The 21638-nt window shown below is 40.5% G+C and overlaps 1 protein-coding gene across 1 annotated transcript in view; it reads right to left on the bottom strand.

Moving 5' to 3' along the window:
- Positions 1 to 2094, bottom strand: part of LOC109036869 (proton channel OtopLc) — a 91780-nt gene extending 89686 nt beyond the window's left edge. Inside the window, exon 1 of the mRNA XM_019051276.2 lies at positions 1918 to 2094. The gene's annotated coding sequence lies outside the window, so the exon portion shown is untranslated. The remainder of the gene's footprint in view (positions 1 to 1917) is intronic.
- Positions 2095 to 21638: the final 19544 nt, after the last annotated feature.

Here is a 21638-nt window from a genome sequence, read left to right as displayed (position 1 = left end):
CCCGCAGACTAGCGAAAAATGATATGAGCTAACCGAATTCCAAGATCCAGCGTATTTAGCTAAATCGGATTCCTCGACACAAGAAAGTAGCCCTTCCTTGCGGGAAAGTTTTTTTCATGGCTGTGCTGAGAAAAATATTTCTTGCGCCCTCAGACCGGCGACTTTTTTATGTGATAGCGAACTATTTTCAAGAACAAAACATTAAAAATATTTTATTAAAAATATTAATGGAATCGCTTTATACCACGAAAAAGACGGGAAGAAAATCACTAATTCCCAAAGACGGGTATAGTTTTGAGGGAAAGTGGCACTTTTCACTGTAGGTCAGATATGATGCGAAATTGCAACATAGTGATTTTGATCTTGACGTTTCAACAACAAGAAAATGAGATTTTTAACGCAACAGGTGTAATGAACACCGCTATAAATGGTTACTAATTGCATCGGAGAGACAACCCTCTCCTCGTCAGATACTATAGGAAAAGAGCGATTTGTTTAATTTGTTCGCTTTGAATCGTACGTGAGATAAAATTTTTGCACAAGAACGATAGAACGGTGAATCCGAAGGGGAATTCGCGCCAATTTGAGATCTCCTCTCGAGATTTTACTTCAAATGAGTGATCCACTTCAGGATATTGGAGAAGCAAATCCTCATCCTCTTAGCTGAACTGACGTGTAGGTAAACTCGTCACAAATTAGACATTTAAAAAAGCTGACCAATGACGATTTATCCTAAAACCATAAAAACGTCAATATGTTCCAGGCAAAGTGATGCAAAACTATAAAAAGATAACTAATATAACTTTGTCCGACCTTTTGGCATGAGATTTTTATCTAAAAAAACTCAATTTAGTGAAAGCAAACGCTAAATTTTTTAAAACATTTCAAGGACCGTTTCAACAATGCAACTCTAGTCTTATCAAGTTTCAAATGGGGCGCAACACTTCCATGGTGCGAGTCAAAATTTAAGTCCTTTCAGTTAAACTGGTGATCATAAAATAGCTATGATACACCAAAAAATAAGTTTATAGGTCTCACTAAAAGTCCAAATGATTTTGGACTTGGGCAGAATTTTAGATTAAGGTGAGAAAAGTCCTGATAAATTTCGTTTTAGATAGGAATCCTCTCTTCATTTTCTAGCAATTTTCGAATTTCTGCACATTATAGTTCTCATACAGACATCCGTCAATCCACAACAATGCTTCAGCGCTATTGATGTGAACACGGCATTGATTTTTTCAGAATGGATTGCACAAGCTCAAAGAATCGTTTCGTGCGAAAACCGCTGATGTCTATTTTCCAGTCTTAAGTTTTTTGGGGTTGATAAAATACTTTTCAGCACTTTCAATACTTTACAAGCAACCATAAAAATAGTGTTGACATTCAATTTTGGGATGATGTCTCGATCCCAAAAAGAGTATTTTCAGCGTTTTTATGATTGCATCAATCCTTAGGAGTAATATCAACATGAAAAAACTGAAAGTTGCAAAAATGGACATTAGCGGTTTTCGCACGCCATGATTCAATTAGAGGGTGCATTTCTTATGTACATTTAGTTGGGCCGTGAGTAAAGGGATACATTCATTTTACGTTCGCTTTTTTTGAATTGATATCCAATCCGCGAACACTTAATGATATTATCTGACTTTTCGAAACAAAAATGTCTACATATATCACGGGGTAGGCATCAACGATATTTTCTGCACGGCGGAAATTCCCATTAGTAAGAGCAAAAACTCACAGTGAGCACACTTTTCCCTTGAGCACTAGACTTCGTACATTACCAGGAGGATATCCATGTATTCATTCACCATTTCACCAAAAGATATTCAAATTGTACATTTCCAGAAAGATATCCATGTATCCATTCATCATTTCACCAAAAGGTATTCAAATAAAATAAAAAGACAGCGTTACAATTCGACAAACTTGAGCCGCGGTAATCCACTGCCCGCTCGATAAACTCCGAGATTCAGACGCGATCCATCCGCACAATTCAAAATCAATATCGAACACTATCGCAAAGGCACAGATACCGGTCGAACACACGCGAACTCAAACGCATGGAGCGCGAACACCGAGGCAAGCACACTGAGATGCGCGTCGTCACTGAGCCCCTGGACGCACCACAGCGAACGGGCCCCGCTGTGGGCCCACGGACCCGCGCCGGGCGGCCAATCAGCGCGCGTCCCCCAGTGACGTCACACGCGCGGACGAGCGAACCGGTCTCGCGGTGGAAAGTGGACGGGTTTTTCGATCGATGGCCGGTCGGATAATTATGTCGATTGTGCCGGTTTCTAGTGTAATACTAGGGTAATATGCCCTTTCCAAAGTCCCTCACTTTCCCTGCGAAACGAGCCGGCCCGAGGGCCGAGGCCCGCTGCAAATGCCGTTTATGCACTCTGCACTTTCGTTCATAGAAAAAGTGAGCTTGCATTCCGACTCCATTCGATTGGGATGCTTCAAGCCTGCATTCAATGGGCCACTGGGCGAAGTCGGACTGGAGTACCTACATACACTGGGGAAAAAACATATTAGACCTAAAGTCCAGACTCTTTAAAACATTGATAAGAAAAAATACTCTTGATTCAATCGGATTTTTGCTTGAATCAAAACGAAATCCGCTTAAATTAAGAGGCTTGGTTCTTGATTTAAGCAAGATTCTGATTGAATCAAGAGTACTTTTTCTTGTCGATATTTTTAAGAGTCTGGACTCTAGATCCAATGTGTTTTTTTTCCAGTGTAGGAAGAGTACGGGCATGTCGGTAATTTTTAGGTAAAGTCACAGAGCTTACAGGGTCCAAAAATACAGCCACCCTATGAATTCAAATCATCCAGGGAGATTCTTTATTACAATAGGCCTGTTGTAAAATTTTGCGAGAGCAAAAATAAGAGTTGTTTCAATCAGTAAATGTGTGAAAATTACGATGAGCGCACTGGCAAATTTTGAAATGCATACTTCATGCCAACTGCATAATCTGCGTAAGAAATTTGCGTTTTTTTTTATCTTCCCGCTTCAAAAACCGATACTACGAAATAGATGAAAATTGCGTTTGAGGTGTCATTCTATTCAACCCCTATGCACTAGTTTACTACACAATATTCACACCGGGCGACGAAATGATCAGTTTCTTTTTGGGTTTTATTCAAGGTGCAACAAGCACATATACCTTGGTGACTTTAACGAACTGTCAAAAATGTATAGTATGAACTGACGTCGCCATCTCCCAGCGAGATGATTATTGAAATTGACGGAAAAAGCTATAGACAAAGGTATAAAAAGAGATTCTATCGTTTTAATGGAGAATTTGCAAGGGTCTGAAATTTAATGACTTTTGTGATTGAATGAAATCTACTGAGTAAACTGAACTCGTAGATACCTTTGATTCATAAATTGAGCAATTATTAGAGGATTTATGACAAAATAACTGATTCTGCTAAAATACATGCGTTTAAATGGGAAATGCCGCCAGATGACGTCATAAGCATTCAATAAAGATGTAACAGATAAATCTACTTTAAATATGTAAGGCCTCTACCCGCCATGTTGTTGTTGAGTCGGTGCGCCATTTGAACGTAATATGGTGAAATTTGAACGCCAATACGCATAGTAACGCCTTACAAGACCGCAGTATACTTCATGCATTGCGCGTACAGCACATAGAAGCGCCTTACAAGTCTGCAGGATACTTCATGCATAGCGCGAGTACCACGATGCGCTCTCAAGTCGTTGAAAAATCATATTTTCTTGGTGTCGAACATTTAATTTCGTTTTTAAAATGATACCACTTGGAAAGCTGAGTACGAGGATATTCTTGGTTTCTAAATTGGACAATTATTGGAAGAAATATAACAAAATAACCTAATTTGCTAAAATACATTTGTTCAAATGGAAAATGCCGCCAGATGACGTCATGAGGCGGCGTTCACTTTTTAATCAATTTTTCTCCAATTTCACTTGTCAGAAAAATATTATGAGAAATACTGCGAACTCAGCTCATCGGGCACTTTTAGGTGAAGCAATAAAATTTGTGTGTGCAAATTCTCCATTGACGTTGACATTTTTAACAGAACGAGAACAATTTTTATTTGTTAATGTTTCAAATTATAGTCAACAAATTATCAAAGATTCAACTTTTGAAAATATAGTCGTGAGATAAAAGCCTTACGCAAGAATCGAGTCGATTAAAAGAAAGATCATTTATTTGTAGTTCCAGGCGACGCATTGTGGCTTACGCCATCCTCAAAGGCTCGGGAACCTTTCACTTTCCCCGCGCACAAGCCTCCTTGGGGCGCGGTCTCGCTAGCTTTTGCTCCTTGTAAATGCCGTTTCGAGGCTCGATTCACTTTCGTTCAGGTTGCCAGATTGTGTGAAAATCATCGAGTTGCACAGTAGACGTGTGCTGATTTCGCTAAATTTTCCGCACAACCTGGCAAAATACTTTAGTTCGATAGAAAAAGTGCTCTTGGATTGCGACGGCGTTCGGTTGGGACGCTTCCAAAGAAGGCGTGATGTCTTTCGTTCCGTTGACACAAATGAGAATTTCAGCTGCGGTAAGCCTTGGCACTGAACGTCGGGTTTCTTAAGGCACAGGCAAAGATTTTCTTAATTGTAGGCGGGTATTAGCTTATAATGAAGGGTTGGTTGGAGGCCAAATTGTCGTGTATAAGGTATCAGATCTTTACTGGAAGTAAATTATTTTATTCCGGCTAGACGTCACCCAAACGAAGGGGCAGAACTAGTTTCTATGATTGCAAAATTGCGACCACAGGTCATAAGCAGTACATACACTGAAAAATGAATTACTTAAAATCGTTCTCAGACAAAAACAGGGGTATAATTTGCATTTTTCAAGAGCAATTTTAGGGTATAAAAAAGACTCATAATCCTCTTTGTCTATTTTTTTCAACAAGAGCCTTTATGATACACAAATAAACGTGTGCTTATATGCAGATGTCAATGACAAGAACCATATCATAGTGTCAAATGATGTTATGATTACACGGAACTAACTTGGCCTAAGTATTGGTGCTTCACTTTGCCCCATGAAAAAGTGTTTGTATATATTGGTTGAAATGAAGAACAACTTCATCAGCCAAAAAACACAGTAAAATAACAACTCAATCCAGGAAAAGCTGTAGTGAAAAACGAAGATCCTGGGACGTTTTGACATTACAAATAGCGAGTTTTCGATTCGCTAAAATTTCATCGTCTTTCCGATTGAAAATGAGACTTTAATAATTTCACTATGTCTAGGTTCTTGAGAGATATTTTGCACTTTTTACAGCGGCTTTAAGTTGTCATTTTACTTTGTTAAAATGTTCGAGATGTATTACTGAAGTTAGTTTGACTTAAGACTTTTGTACTTCTGCATTTCAATAAGAAAAGACTGAAGTAAAATGAAGCTGTGCAATTTGTTGGTCACGACTGTCACAAAGATGTATCGGATGATGGACGACAAGCCATCAGGGTATTCTTTTTACTGTGATTGACAACTAATCGAAAGTTCCACCTGATCCAGCTACGTGACAAGCATAACTAACCAGTTGCTTGGCTTAGTTTAGCTTTTTCTCTTTTTTTTCTTTTTTTTCTCTTGACATACACAACATTTAAACATTGTTTTACATCCCAGAAGTGAATCTAATACAAGTTATCCCTTTTTCAAAACGAGAATCCATAAGTTTATACCGGCAAATTTTTCAATATGAATAACCAATTTCGATCTGATGATACGTTTAATTCGACCGTTTACAAAACTGTTCATATTCTGGATCTTTAACTCATTTCATTGAAAGCTTTATAAAAAAATCGAGATAGTTTACTAACTCGAGCTTGCATTAAAACTAAAGCATGGAGAAAGTCGATTTATCCATGCGCTTTAAACTTCAACCTATGATTAGGTGCGGTTGCTACGCACATCTAATCGCGGATAATATCGAGAACCGTACAGACGCAGCAAATTAGAGCGAGAGTTAATAATAATTCGACGGTATCACCTGTTGGATGAAGCGTCAAGGATTTTGAAGCATGCTTCAAGTGGGAGACACCCTTTTACTTCACGTTCATTCTAAGTAATTAAATCCAAAATATGCAGTCCTTGGGTGGAAAAAAGAGGTAGAGATTAAGTCCCATCTTCGATACTTGATCCTCAATTTACAGAAATTGGTCGCAATTATCAACAAAGTTTTGTTAGGTAATTTTTCACCATACCCCCTTATGAACTACGCGACTATATTTAGTCCAGCATGATCGATTAGTAGTCATTGCGTACAGCCAAATCACTGATGACAGGCCTAATCTTTATTACTGAGAGTTAAGTTATTAATTCTTAGTGACTTCAGAAATTTTTTGAGTCCCTATTGGTGCAAAATAAGGAAGAAAAAACATGTCTACGGAGCGATTACGATTCAACATACACAGAAAAAATGGATCGCTGATTTAACAATTAAATTGTTAAAAAATATGACCGACATGCTTCAAAAGTACGTTTTACAGTAGTAGAAAGCTAATTTAACTACGAGAGTGGTTGAATTAGCATTTTTTTATCGTAAAATCTACATTGAAACATGTCGGACACTTGTTTCAACTAAAAAATTGTTAAATCAGCAATTTTATTTTTCCTGGGAAGTAGGGTCCAAGTGCCGCAGAAAATCTCCGAGTTATCTCCAGCAATCAGAGCCGGATTAGATAACATCGATTATTCTTCATAAGGTGAGTCTCGTAAGCCGTAGTTAACAATGCCCTACGCTCTACTGAACAAAATCACTTTGAGTATCCATTAAATAAAATATGCCACCGCTCCGGAGAACTAACGATCCGAAAACCAGACGGATGAGTTTTTGGGGTCTAGTTATCGACGTCGAAACTTTCGAGAGTAGTTATCGAATCAGCGTAAAATGACCTGGTGTAATTCACATCCAAACTATACTTCATCTTATCTGACGTAAGACAAAGCGATCGACAAAGACGATAAAAAGGGATCTGGAGGGATTCTGTTGATGGAAGCGGATGGTTCCAATGGACAAATGAGGAATGCAATAGACCACCTGACGGTTTGGATTACCATCATCATTACAATGATACCATGATGTATTATACCTACAGTGGTTGTTTCAACACTTTCAAGTGCGCTATGTGGATTCTCACTCAGAGGCTGAAATACTGGCATATAAAGTGTCTTCGGTGAGCTGATTGTTGACATTTGATAGACAAAGCGATAGACAAAGAAGACATAGGGAGTATGGAGCGATCCTATAGGTCGACATGAGTGGTTCCTTAAGACAAAAGGAGAAAATGATGGATTAATTATAGGGGGCTGCCGTTAGTTGGCTATTGCCTTCCTCTTTTGTCAATTGCAACCATCCGCTTCCACCAGTAGGATCCCTTCATATCCCGTTTGTCTTCTTTGTCAATAGCTATGTCTACCTATCACAACAATCAACCCGTTGCTCAATTTCCCTCCTCCCTCACTCGGCTCTGCAAAAACGTCACTTTCATAACGGACGTTCCATTACGAACCGTATATGGGCGTGTTTATGTCAAATAAAACTATGTGCCAGTGGAAAGACGGAGTGTGCTGGTTATGGCTTAAGCCATAAGAATGAGTGAGGATTTGAAAGCGCCAGTGACGTCAGCGGCAACGAAGCCGTCTCCGTTGTCGTTCTCGCTCGTCTTTAACTCATGAGCCTTGTCCACAAGGCTCTTATCACATGTCCACGACTCACGAGTTAGCGCTCAGCTCCTTTTGATTTAATGCCAAATCCCGATTTTCCATTTTCTCAAAATGAATTATATCCACTGACCACATTGTTTCTTATGCAGCTTCCACGAGCACACCCCATCCTCTCACTTGCTTATATTTCCGCTCAGCATAAATACGTCCGTACTCCAATTTGAGATGCGTCAATTTTTGCGTTCAGAGGAGCTCCTCTGCGGGCTGATTATTGAAATTGATAGACAAAGCAATAGACAAAGAAGACAAAAAGGATTTGGAGAGATCCTATTGGTAGGAGCGAGTGGTTGCAATGGACGAAGGAGGCAGGTAATAGACTAACTAACGGCAACCCACGAGAGACCCGACTGTTAGTCTATCATTTTTCCCCTTAGTCTATGAGAACCACCCATTTCAACCAATAGGATTGCTTTTTACCCCCACTGGTAAAAAAAAACCTCTTGGACCAATGGCGCATTGCATTGACTTAAGAGTTCAGTTTCTTCAGTTCAGTTCAGTTTCGGATTTAAGAGTCTTGAACTCTTGATTCAAGCGGATTTTGCATTGAAACAAGAGTCCAGACTCTTAAATCCAGCGAAAAGAAACTGCACTCTTGAACCAAGAGGTTTTTTTTTTTACCAGTGCCCTATGTCTTCTTTGTCTATAGCTTTGTCTATCAATTTCAATAATCAACCCGCTGTAATCGTAAAGTGAAGATCGCAGCCGGGCATCCCTGCCTCGACTTTCTCACCCCTTCACCCTCCCCCGGCGACCCTGGTCCAAGGTCCACGCACGACGCTGGCGACACCCGTCAGTCGACGTCATGACGGCAGCTTTCTTCGGCATGGCCGTGGAAGTGGAAACGGGTTGGACACGCGGGACTCGGCGAGCGCAGGCAGCGCCAACGGAAAGTGAGTCTCGCAAATGTCGTAAAAAGGAAACGTGGAGCCGGCTGCGGCGAGTGGCCAACCAAGGGCACAATTAAAGAAAATAAGCGATGGCAACCGGCTTTACCGCAGCCGGCCCGGCTCTCACAAGAGCAAGGTCCGCGGACGGTGGGGTGGGCGATTTCTGCGGGAATCAAGGTTAGCGGACTCCGCGGTAAAAGTGATGTGCGAGTGGGCTTATCAGAGTGGCCGCGGGGCCTCGGGGTGGTAGGTGCCCATGCTCGTCCCCGCCGCAGTCGCTTCTACTCTAGTTACCTAGTTGTACCCAGTCTTTGCCGTGGATCTCGCACGAGCTATTCAAGGCGCGCTTGCCAGATCAATAATGGTCGTTGAACGATGAGTCATCGGCAGCAGCGGGCCGGTTATTGAAATTGATAGACAAAGCGATAGACAAAGAAGACATAGGGAGTATAGAGCGATCCTATCGGTTGACACGGTTGCTTCTTATAGACTAAGGAAGAAAATGATGGACTAACTGTCGGGTCTTTGGTGGGTTGCCGTTACTTAGTCTATTACCCACCTTATTTGTCCATTGCAACCACCCGCTTCCACCAATAGGATCCCTCCATATATCTTTTGTCTTCTTTGTCTATAGCTTTGTCTATCAATGTCAATTCACTTTCATTGTAAGTGAAATTTTATAATATGTAACTATTTCATGCAACAATAAACAATAAAAAAAAAAAAAAATCAATGTCAATAATCGGCCCGCTGGCCGATTATTGAGACTGATAGAGAAAGCTACGGACAAAGACGACAAAAGGGATTTGGAGGGATCCTATTGGTGGAAGCGGGTGGTGGCAATGGACATAGGAGATAGGTAATGGACTAACTAAGGGCAATCCACCAAAGACCCGACAGTTAGTCCATCATTTTCTTCCTTATAGTCAATAAGAACCAACCATGTCAACCATAGGATCGCTCTATACTCCCTACGTCTTCTTTGTCTATCGCTTTGTCTATCAGTTTCAATGATCGACCCGCAGGGTGGCATGAAACGTATGAAAGAAATGAAATATTGGAATTTTCGAATGATATTTCATGAAATTTCACGAGGCTGTGAAATATTGCATATTTTTTAGGGGCTAGGGTACGCAACTCGCACTCAAACACGCAGAAAATAGAAGAAAGTCACGATCTTTATATTTTTGCGAAACATGAGAAGGGAGCGATATTTTTACATATCCGTCATAAATTTCTGAAATTTCATGAAATATTTCGCATGAGGTTTCAAGATTTTATTTCTCGTGAAATTTTGCCACCCTGGTCATCGGAACGGAAGGTTGACATTTTCGCACAAAATCCTTCCACTCATTTTATTTCTGTACACAATTTGGCAACACCGTGCAGATTATTGATTCGCGTTTGACTATCGAACTTTTGATAAAAGACAACAATTTTTAAGAGGAAAGAAACACATTTCACTCGTCTACTGTTCATCAGGAATAGCAGGTTCGTTAATCAGTCGTGAAGAAATTCCGACATCTCATCCGAGGTTAAAACAAACGCGGCACGAGTTCCACCATCGGTGAGGATGTCTGCAACGTCGCAAACGGAGGTACGTAGTTTCAAACTTCGACTAGCGACCTAAACGTGAATGGACGGTGAAGTGTCATGTGACGTTCTCAACGTTGGTTCAACGATAAGACGAAACGCTGTTGAACAATACGCAGCAACGTTAAAACAAATCTACTCTCCTTCAGTAAACGATTGAGTCCGCTGTAATCCTCACTTACGGCAAGATAAGATGACAAATGAGGTGGTTATCATAGAAAAAGGGGGCAAAAAAGAAAACAAGAATTGAACGGCCGTCTCCCGGTTCAACGGTTTTTCAATGCATATTGTGAGTTTGTTAAAGTATAGATAGGTCTACTTTCATAACATTCGTTAAAGTCTCCAAGGTACGTGTGTGCGTATTGCAGCTTGAATCAAAAACCGCAGTCCTGTCGGCCGTGATAGCGAAGAGAGCAGTTAGTGTATAATATGAGCCATGATTAGCACATGCTTTTATGTGTCTCGAGGTTCATCGCAGCATGCACTCTGTAACGAAACAAGATGAAAACAAGTTTCCAACGCCCGATTAGACCAGTAATGTAGTTGTTGATAGAGGATACCAATGAATTGGCCAAGAAGCACATATTTATGGAGTGTAAAGTTTTCAAACGCGCCCATTGCATTCTGATCGATATTATGAGGAGGGAATATGCCCCCCCACACTGAAAAAAAAACACATTGTATCTAGAGTCCAGACTCTTAAAAACATCGACAAGAAAAAATACTCTTGATTCAATCAGATTTAAGCTTAAATCAAGAACCAAGCCTCTTAATTTGAGCTGATTTCCTTTTGATATAAGCTTAGATCTGATTGAATCAAGAGTCATTTTTCTTGTCAATATTTTCAAGAGTCTGGACTTTAGATCCAATGTGTTTTTTTTTCCGGTGCGGAGGTCGTTAAATTAGCATTTTTTGATTGTAAAATTTACATTGACAAATGTCGGACACGTATTTGAACTATAAAATGATTCAATGAGCAATTTCATTTATTCCGTGTATATTTAAATGGCAACACGGGCGGGCGACGGCACGCGCTGCTACTCTTGGCGAGGGGCGAAGCTTGTTGGGCAGCGGCGAGTCCTTAGTCCGGACTCCAGAGTGGGCACTTGATCTTGGTGCCCGACTCCGAGTCGCTGATTTCTACCATCCCGGCCTCCTCCTCCTCCTCCTCCTCCTCCTCCTCCTCCTCCTCGTCTCGTATCTGGTTTTCATCTCTTACTTGCAACTTGCACCGGGCCTCGGGCACCTCCTCTCTTTGTTTTCTTAACTTTCCATTTCCATTTTTGCCCGGCGCCCCCCCCCCCCCCCCCGGCGGCCGCTGCTCATTGACCGGCGCCGGACGTAATCGCGGTGTCCTTGCGGGTAGCCACCGGAAACGCTCCACGCGTGAACCAACGAATATTCTCCGGGATTATGGCGTCGACGAAACGTCGTAACTTCATTCCGAGGTCGCAAAATTGACGCGAATAATTCAAGTTCTTACAAAAATGCAGCTGCGCGATAATTTGCCAAATTTTTCTGATTTTAGCATGAGATCAGAAGAAAAATCGGTGAGATTTTCAATCAGCAATTATTAAGATTCTTCTGGTAAATATGTGATTTGCGATGGGAACTTTGGTACCACCTAAAATGTAGCTACTTGTAGTTGCAGTTAATGTTGAAGCGTAACTCCATTCCGAGGTTCGAAAATTAACGCAAATACACTGAAAAAAAAACACATTGGATCTAGAGTCCGGACTCTTGAAAACACTGACAAGAAAAAATACTCTTGATTCAATCGGATTTTTGCTTGAATCAAAACGAACTCCGCTTAAATTAAGAGGCTTGGTTCTTGATTTAAGCTAGATTCTATCATTGAATCAAGAGTACTTTTTCTTGTTGATGTGTTTTAAGAGTCTTGACTCTAGATCCAATGTGCTATTTTTTCCAGTGTACTTCAAGTTTTTACAAAAATGTACCTGCGCGATATTTTGCCGAAATATTTCTGATTTTAGCATGAGATTAGTAGAAAAATGGGTGAAAATTTCAGTCAGAAATGCTCTATATTCTCCTAGTAAAAATGAAATTTGCGAGAATAAAATATGGCAACATTGGAGTGGAGTTACGTTTTTTCCTGAAGATATCGACGAATATTCTTAGGGATTATAGTTTCGACAAAACGTCGTCTCCGCAGCGAAGGAGCTTACCCTCAGTCCAAAGTTACAAAATTGACGAGAATAATTCGATTTTTTACAAGAATGTACCTGCGCAATTTTTGTCCAAAATTGGTTCCATTTCTGCGTGGGATTAGAAAAAAATCGGTGAAATTTTCAATTATAAATTTTTAAGATTCTCCTGGTAAATATGCGATTTGCGCGAACACCAAAATATAGTTAAATTTTCTTGCGAGGAAAAGGACGATTTCCCCTCACGAATGGAATTTCTACAAGGATGATCTTCGAAATATTCGACGGAAAATTTCCTAGATTTTCCTTCCAATTTCTTGCAAAAATCAGACACATTTTTTTGACAAATTTTTGTCGACAAACTTGTTTAACAAATTTTTTAAGAAATCGTGAATGTTAGAAATTTCTCAAGTAATCATCGACATTTTTTAAAATCACACTCTATAAGGAAAATATCCTTTGCATAAAAGGCATTGTTCTCAACAGCGGGCTGATTATTGAAATTTTTAGACAAAGTAATAGACAAAAAGGACATAGGGAGTATGGAGCGATCTTATTGGTTGCAATGTGTGGTTCCAATAGACTAAGGGAGAAGACGATGGACTAACTCTCGGGTTTCTGGTGGGTTGCCGTTAGTTAGTCTGTTACCCTGCCTTTGTCCATTGCAACCACCCGTTTCCACCAATAGGATCCCTCCATATCCATTTTGTCTTTAGTTTTGTCTATCGATTTCAATAATCGGCCCGCAGGCCCATTTCGGCGGGAAAGAGCGAGCGCCATCGGGCATCGTGGTGTTGGGAACGCGGAAGGATGCAAAAACTCGCGGATGTTAAGTGCCGAAGTGCGATCAGGTTCAGATCACGATTTCGCGAGTCAGTGGGTTCTAACAAGGGTCCGGTGGCGCTGGCGGTGGGAGAAAGCCAATTTTAAAGCTGTGGGAGTTTGCTCCCGTGTCTGCGGTGAACCGTGTCATGGGACGCTCACTTACTTTGGTCGGAAACATGAGCGCGATAAAAGCTGACGATTTATGAGAGCGCGATCACATTCGCCGAGGAAAAGGGCCATTCAGACGATTTATACCAAAAGGAACTATGTCACATGGATCCCTATGTGCATAGGTCCTTCTGGCATAAATCGCTTCGTTTTAAGGTTGTGTCGCTGGAGAAAGGACGCTTTTGCGGGAGAAATGCGACCGAAGAAGGAGTCTCACGAGAGGATTCAATGACTGAGTTATGAACCAAGTCGAAACTAAAGCTAAGCACTAAACCCATGCTCCGCGGTGTAAGGATTCCCACCGATAGAAATTACGAATTAGAAACTGTTTTATTTTATACAGGTACACGTCTTATTTACTCGTACATTGTAAAGAAATATAATATTTACACTGTATATAACTTAGTTGGAGGCTTTTAAGTTGGCTGGGTTTATTTCTTTATCAGGTGAATACGTTAACTTGTTTCGCTTACTTTTTATTCTTCGGTCCTGATTCTTTGTACAAAGAATCAGGACCGAAGAATAAAAAGTAAGCGAAACAAGTTAATCGGAAGCGAAGAAAAGCCTAATTAAAAGTAATCACATCACAAGAGAGGTTTGATTATCTGACATACTTTCAGGAGACTTTCAGAAAACTACTTACTGACCACGCTTTCAAAAAATCGTCACCTTCCGCAGGGCCGGATTTACCTACTTGCCGCCCATGGGCCGCTAGTATTTCGCCGCCCCCTTCTCATTCGTTTTGAAACATCAATGAAAACCATCAAATGAACGTGCCAGCGGGGAGGGGTGCATATAAGACGCGTTTACTGGTGTTGAAAACATTTTTTGGGAAAACCCTGTCAACACTACTAGCAAAAGTTCACGGAACTTCGCGCGAAAGTTAAGTTTCGTAAACCTATCTCTGTGTGGACAAGGCCTTCCATTCATAAGAAATGAACGAAAAAATTATGAAAGAACAAACATAATGATTTTAAGTTCCGCCGCCGCGCCTCGCAGACCGCACTGTGTTTGACGCAATGCGCTAAGTATTCACGCAGTCTTGTAGGCGCTATGCGTCTCACGCTGATCGCACTGTGTTTGCAGCAATGCGTGAGGTATTCATGCAGTCTTGTAGGCACTATAAGTTTCACGCCGACCACTGCCGACCGAACTACATTTAACGCAATGCGTGAAGTATTCATGGAGTCTTGTAGGCGCTAATATGTGTTACATGCCGATCGCAGGGCCGAGGGCTTCTCCTTTTCATCTCAAGTCCTCGTCATCATTTCTCACTAGGTAAGTCGCGCCGTTCCAGGCCAAATTGCGTGTTTGGTTTCGCTCTTAACTCGACTAATTAAAGGTGCTGTCTCTTGTATCACTGAAAGACAACAAAAGTAGAAATTACTATTCTCTTAGAAAATTAGAGTTTTGGTCGCCTTTTCTCTTTTGTAATTTTTTTTTTTTTCTAAATCCGAATTTTTTTTTACCTACATTTAAAAACATTTTACAAGAAAGAAAACTCTCGATCAAAGGTACTCTCTGCCTCGGTGTACCTCAACAATGCATCACCCTTCTGTCATTAGGGCATAACTACACCCTGCAATGAACCCTGTCATCCGTGCGATTAAATGCTTTTCTGCAGGCTGATTATTGAAGTTGATGGACAAAGCGATAGACAAAAAGGACATTGGGAGTATGGAGCGAGCCTATTGGTTGAAATGTGTGGTTCTTATAGACTAAGGCAGAAAATAATAGACTTACTGTTGGGTTTCTCGTGGGTTCCCGTCAGTTAGTCTATTACCTACTGATTTTGTCCATTGCAGCCACCCGCTTCCACCAATAGGACCCCTCCATATCCATTTTGTCTTCTTTGTCTTCTTTGTCAATAGCTTTGTCTATCAATTTCAATAATCGGCCCGCTGGGCTCATGTCGATCTGAAGTTACGCCCTTTTGTCGGCTAGGTGACGAATTACGATATCGCATTTGAATACTTCGACATCCAACTCAACAAATTGCATCGAAAGACGCCAACGGCACCGCGAAGAAAGTTATCATTCGGCGAGGATCCTGCGTTCGCGCCAAGAGCTCCCCCCCCCCCATTCCCCCTCTTCCCCCCTCTTCCCCCCTGGACGGGTGAGTGTTTACTGTGGACAATTAAGGTGAGCACACAAGCACACAAGCACAGAAACACACATGCAGACGCCAGTGCACGATCCGAACGGAGGCTGCTCGCTTTGATATAAATGCACTTAATGAGTTAATTATCCCTGTACCCCTCCCTCCCCCCCCCCCCGGGGGGGAGGGGGCAGACAGACCGGGGCAGGTTCCAGTTCTAATTTCTCCGCGTCTAAGGCCGCTACCGCTACCCGGCTTCATTCAGTTATTGGTCCCGAGTGCTCCAGAGTAGTCGTAGAATAAAGACTAAAGGATCCAAGGGCACTCTTGCCATATCAGCCCGCTGATTATTGAAATTGATAGACAGAGCGATAGATAAAGAATTTGGTATTTGGAGTGTAGCCGAGTGCTAGAAATAATGTAAAATTTTCTTTAAAAACCTACATTTTATTAACAAACTTTGACCGAAGCTTTTCGAAGCAAACGCTTCATCGTCAGGGTCACAAAATCGATATCGCTAAGGCCTTGCATTAATTTCTAACAAGGTAACTGATTTCAGCGGTAACAGTTGATAACAAGCTATTAATTTGCCATTATTACAAGCTCAATTGTTACCACTGAAATCTGTTGCCTTGTTTGAAATTAAATTATGGCCTTTGTTATATCGATTTTGTGACCCTGACGATGAATTTTTTGCTTCGAAAAGCTTCGGTCAAAGTTTATGAATAAAATGTAGGTTTTTAAAGAAAATTTTACATTATTTCTAGCACTCGGCTACACTCCAAATACCAATATATTCAGTGCTACTACCCTTTAGATATTGTATTACAATGTTCGTTGATCTTGAGATAAAGAGTCTTGGTCCTAAGTGCTCCGGGTAGTCTTAGAATAAAGACCGAAGGATTGGAAGGGCATTCTTGCCATATCAGAGGGCTGATTATTGAAATTGATAGATAGAGCGATAGACATAGAAGAATAAACCACATTGGAAAGAACTATTGGTTGCAGCGGGTGGTTCATACAGACTAAGAGGGGCAATGAGCGACTATCAAAGCTGCGGGCCTATTATTGAAACTGGTAGACAAAGATATAGACAAAGGAAACGAAAGGGATATGGAGGCATCCCATTGGCGGAAGCGAAAGGTTGCAATGGACAAAGAAGGAAGGAAATAGACTAACTAACGGCAACCCACGAGAGACCATATTGTTAGTCCAGAGGCTGTCGATAATATTCCGTGAGATTTTCAAACAGATTGAATCAAATATTTCTCTGTAAGAAAATAAATGGCAGCGAACATTTTGGAACTTTGGATGGCACTTATGATACTTTGGCCGGAAGTGATTATATTGTGTCGCATTATCGAAAGTCTACTGTACTATTTGTATACTCTCCGTCGCACGGCAGAAATACCAGGCGCTTCTCATCACTCCACCGAGAAATATAAGATCAGTACCAACGGTACAACCTATTAAAAAATCTAAAAATATATTGCGTTTTGAAAAACACTGATGCTTTTGTTTTGCAGAATCACGTAGGGCATAATTATGATATAATTCACACCTCATCCATTGTACCATTGAAGCTTGCCCTGAGAGACACTTCAATTAACGGGATTCTCAACACCGTTTTCAACTAATCCACACACTAACGTGCCCTCAAGGTGCGCCTAGCGCGTAACATGAAATCAAAGAGCGTAATTACCGCAGGTGCTGGATAGCCGATCTCTGCGTATGAATTATTGGACGACGGGCGACTAAGTACTTTGTAAATGCCCCCCCCCCCCCCCCCTCCGTCCCCAAGGGGCCTGTTCAGAGAAAGTGAGAGTCATTCGTGCGCCAATTCTGCTCCTCCAATCTTTCATATCCCCCCCCCCCCCACTTCTTCTTGGCTCAAACTTTATGGACTAAGTTACCTCGTATTGACCCTGCGTGCAGTGGTAAACTTTATGTTGTAATACGATGCCAGGGCTTTTATCGTAAAATGAACTGTTCGCTTTTCTTCTTCTCCTCTCATCCTGGCAGTTCTAACTACTTTCTAGGACCTAGACAATATACAAGGACATAAAATTAGATCTATGTGGGCTGAAGTGGCTCCCACTTGAGACATTTCCAAGGTCATGATTCCAGCTTTCGTATGCACGTATTCCTGGGACTGAGCAATATTTTGGCTGGGCCATGAGTAAAGTCAGTTAGGTGTCACATGTCGCTTTTTTCGGGATTTAAAATATTGCATTTGAATGCAAATAGATGTTATTATAAAATTTACAGCATTTCAGTGTAATCACAATTGACAATCCTACGGACGTAAAGTTCCACAAAAGTAAAGTACGGACGTAAAGTTCGGAAAGTTCCGGGAAAATTCCATTTCAACAATTCTTGCCATGATTTATGACTCTAAATTTTACTCAAATGTAAACCCTTGATTTTGATAGAAGCAGCGGTAAACTGAGTTTACTAATACGAACTTAGAGGCCTGCAAGTTTCACGTAACGCACTTTTCCCGATTTTTTGACCCCCCTCCTCCCTTTTAACGCACCCGTGACGCAGCCCTACACTGTTCTCAAGAATTATTTTTTAATATTTTTATATTTTTTTTTTTTTTTTTTTTTTTTTTTTTTTTTTTTTTTTTTTTTTTTTTACGCGGGCCGCCGTGAACGGACGCGTCTTTGTGACGCTCCGAGTGTTTATTACGAATAGTGTGTAATTCGGGCGTTTTTCGAACAGATTTTAACATCTAGTTACTCGTCTTAATCTCCTCTTTAAGACTATGTGTGAATTTTCCGCGATTTCAAGTTAGTTCAGTTACGACGTGTTTTCCGAGCTCAATCTAGTACCGGAGCTATAGCTTGCACAACTTCTAAAGAATCTGAAGAATGTGAGGAATGCCAATAGCGTAACATTCCTATCGAAAGTCGATTCTATTGAAGTCTAAATACACTGCGTACACTTAAGGCATGATGATATCAGCGACCATCACTAATACGATTAAATCGTTCGCTGGATTATCGACGGCGAATATTCCGACTGAGACAGCGTCGCCACGAAATGGAGCATATGCGCTAAGGAGCAACGTGAACAAGGAGTTGGAGTCTGATAAGAAAAGCAGTTTCAGCTCTAACAGGCCCTCACCTTCTCCATTGTCACTCTCAACCGCTGGCCGAAAGACCACAAGGCGCGAGAAGATAACGTCCAAGCCGGCACCAAAGGTAGCATCAGTGACACCTAACAGTCAAGCCTCTCCGAGTGCAGCCCGCAATAATAGCAAGAAAAGAAATGCGGTCTCATCTACTAAGTCTCTGGCCCCTTCAACTGACGGTGATACAAAAACAACTGCTTCACCAACGCTTTCATTACGAAGTCTTCCATTGTGTTCTTCTAAGCGGGTGAAATCTACTTCTTCTTCCAAAACCAAAGCAACGACTTCAAATGTAATAGTAAATTGTAATACTAGTAATACTAGTAATCCTGTCACAACCTCAATGAGCACCCAAACTAGTCTTGAGCTCGATCTAAAAGTCCAAAGGGATGCTTTAAATAATGAACTTATAGATACTAAAAATAAATTAAGTTCTTCTTTGCATGAGAACTCGATGTTGATTGATGAGATAACAATTTTAAAAGAGGAGATAAGGGTTTTGAATGAAAAATTACATCATGTAAATAAAGTAGAGGACACTTCAAATCTTTCAAAAAACAGCTTAACCAAAAAGAACAAAATGTTATTAGACCAAATTGACACGCTTAAAAATGACCTAAGCAAGGTAAACTCCGACAACTATTCCCTTCAAAAAGCAAATAGAGGCATACTTAAGCAATTAAAATCAAAAAAGCCAAAACAGAGTCTAAAATTAGAGTTCAGCTTGAGAAACACTTTTATATTTAAAAAATTTAGGAATACAGGAAATTCAACGGCGTTTCAACAGGTAGTCCTTAATGTTGATAGATTAAATCAATTAAAGGAAGAAAGTGCTAAGGCAAGGAAGGGAAAAAAGAAAATAATTATCCTAGGTGATAGTCACTCTAGAAATTTTGCCAAGCATTTGCGCTTAAACTCAACAAACTTTGCCATAGAATCATATGTACACCCAGGTGCGGGTTCAAATAAAATACTTGCAAGTGCAAACTTTCCTGACCTATCCAAAAATGACTGTGTACTAATCCTCTCGGGTTCTAATGACGTTTATAAGATAAGTAGCAGAAACCATGATAGTATAAGTGCAGCCAATCATCCTATCATTTCCTTTGCAGCTAGGCATAAACATACAAATGTAATTGTTTCTGCGGTACCCTATAGGAGGGACAAAGCACCCTCTGATCCTATGAATCAACAAATCTATGATTTTAATTTAAGTTTATTTGACCTAGGACAAAAGAATGAAAATTGTACCTTCTTCAATAGGATGTGTTTTGCTATTGAGAATGATTATTGTAGGGACGGACTTCATGTGAAAGATAATTTCAAACGCTTGATGGCGCTTGAGTTGACGTCATTCCTCAACTTTCATTTAAACTAAACTCCTCTGACAATGGAAATGCTAATTTTCTGCGCTCTGAAATTTTGACTCTTGAAAATAACCGTATCAACAATATAAATTCGCCTAAATTCCAATTACTTAATCTAAATATTCAAAGCCTCCATAAAATTGGTAAAACTCATCTTCTTGCTCTTGAGATGGGCAAATTAAAGTCCGAGCCGGATATTATCTGCCTTACAGAAACTTGGTTTAAGCCAGACAGCGCTATTCCCCTCTCCAATTACATTTGCGCTGACTCCAAGGCTAGAGAAATTTCAAGAGGAGGGGGGTCTGCAATCTATGTCAAGCCAACTATTAAGTATTCTCGTCCTCAAATTTTTGAAGCCCATTCTGTAGAACACCACTTTGAAATTTCGGCTATCTCAATACATAAACTTAATAATATTCATCTTAAAAAGCCTTGGGTTATTCTATCAATATACAGGCCGCCTACTGGCGATTTTGAAGTAATGTTGGAAAAATTAGAAGCAGTACTTAGTACCTTACACGAAATGAATTGTCATTATAGTCTATCAGGTGACTTTAATATCGACTTTCTGGATCCACGGCGTAAAGATGTTATCTCTCTATGTAACTTGCTCTCTGAATTCAACCTTCGACCGATATTTTGTGATGAACCTTCCAGGGTAGCTAAAACTTCTGCCACTTTGCTTGACAACTGTTTCTCTAGCTCTCGTCCCATTGATTCTGTAACGTGGGATCCAGGTCTTTCAGACCATCGAGGTCAAATTGTCTCATTTCCCATCGATACCGAAGCCAATTATATTAATAATAAGCGTTTTAAAAGACACTGGTCTGAAGAGGCCTGTCTAGGTCTAACTGGGCAACTTCATTACTTTTGCTCCACTTTTGACCCTCAACTTGGAAATGTAAATAATACAGTAGAACATTTTATCAGAGGCTTGTACTCTGCTATTGAACTATGTTGTCCTGTCCGACCAGTAAAGTCATTTTCTTGCAGGAGGTTAAAAAATGATACCCTCAATTCACTCAGTGAACGTAAAAAAGAATATCATTCTCTGTATAAAAATACTGGTCTTCTTAAATATAAAAAGCTCTTCAATAAAACTAATAAGTTACTTAAAAAGTCCTTATACCGAGAAAAGCGTAAAAATGTTGAGAGAATGATTAAGAACTCCAAGAACAAATCTTTTACTACTTGGAAAATTATAAAGGACCAAACGCCGAGTACTAATAACAATTCTCTAATTGATGCTGTTCGTTGTGATGGGGTGATTGTTTCTGATCCAACTAAAATAGCTAATGTTTTCAATGAACATCTCACCTCCCTGCATAATACGTTTCCAAGTAATTTAGCTCATTCTATGGCTCTGGAGATGACAAAAAAGTCCCTGAAAAACCCCCCTCCAACCTTTACATTCTCCCAGATAACACTAAATGAGCTATACTCATGTGTCTGTAGTCTCAAGCCAAACAAAGCTGATACATATGGCTGCATACCTCCATTTTTCTTTCGTGACTATTTTTCTATCATTGGTGAGCATCTGCTCGTGCTGATTAATAAATGTATCGTGACAGGTGTGTTCCCGCACTGCTTGAAATCTGCCAATGTAACTCCTTTGTTTAAAAAGGGTTCCAGGCAGGATGTATCTAACTATCGACCTATTTCTGTT

This window comes from Bemisia tabaci, chromosome 9 (assembly GCF_918797505.1).
Source record: "Bemisia tabaci chromosome 9, PGI_BMITA_v3".
Classification (NCBI taxonomy): Eukaryota; Metazoa; Arthropoda; class Insecta; order Hemiptera; family Aleyrodidae; genus Bemisia; species Bemisia tabaci.
This window is presented reverse-complemented; position numbering and strand designations above follow the sequence as displayed.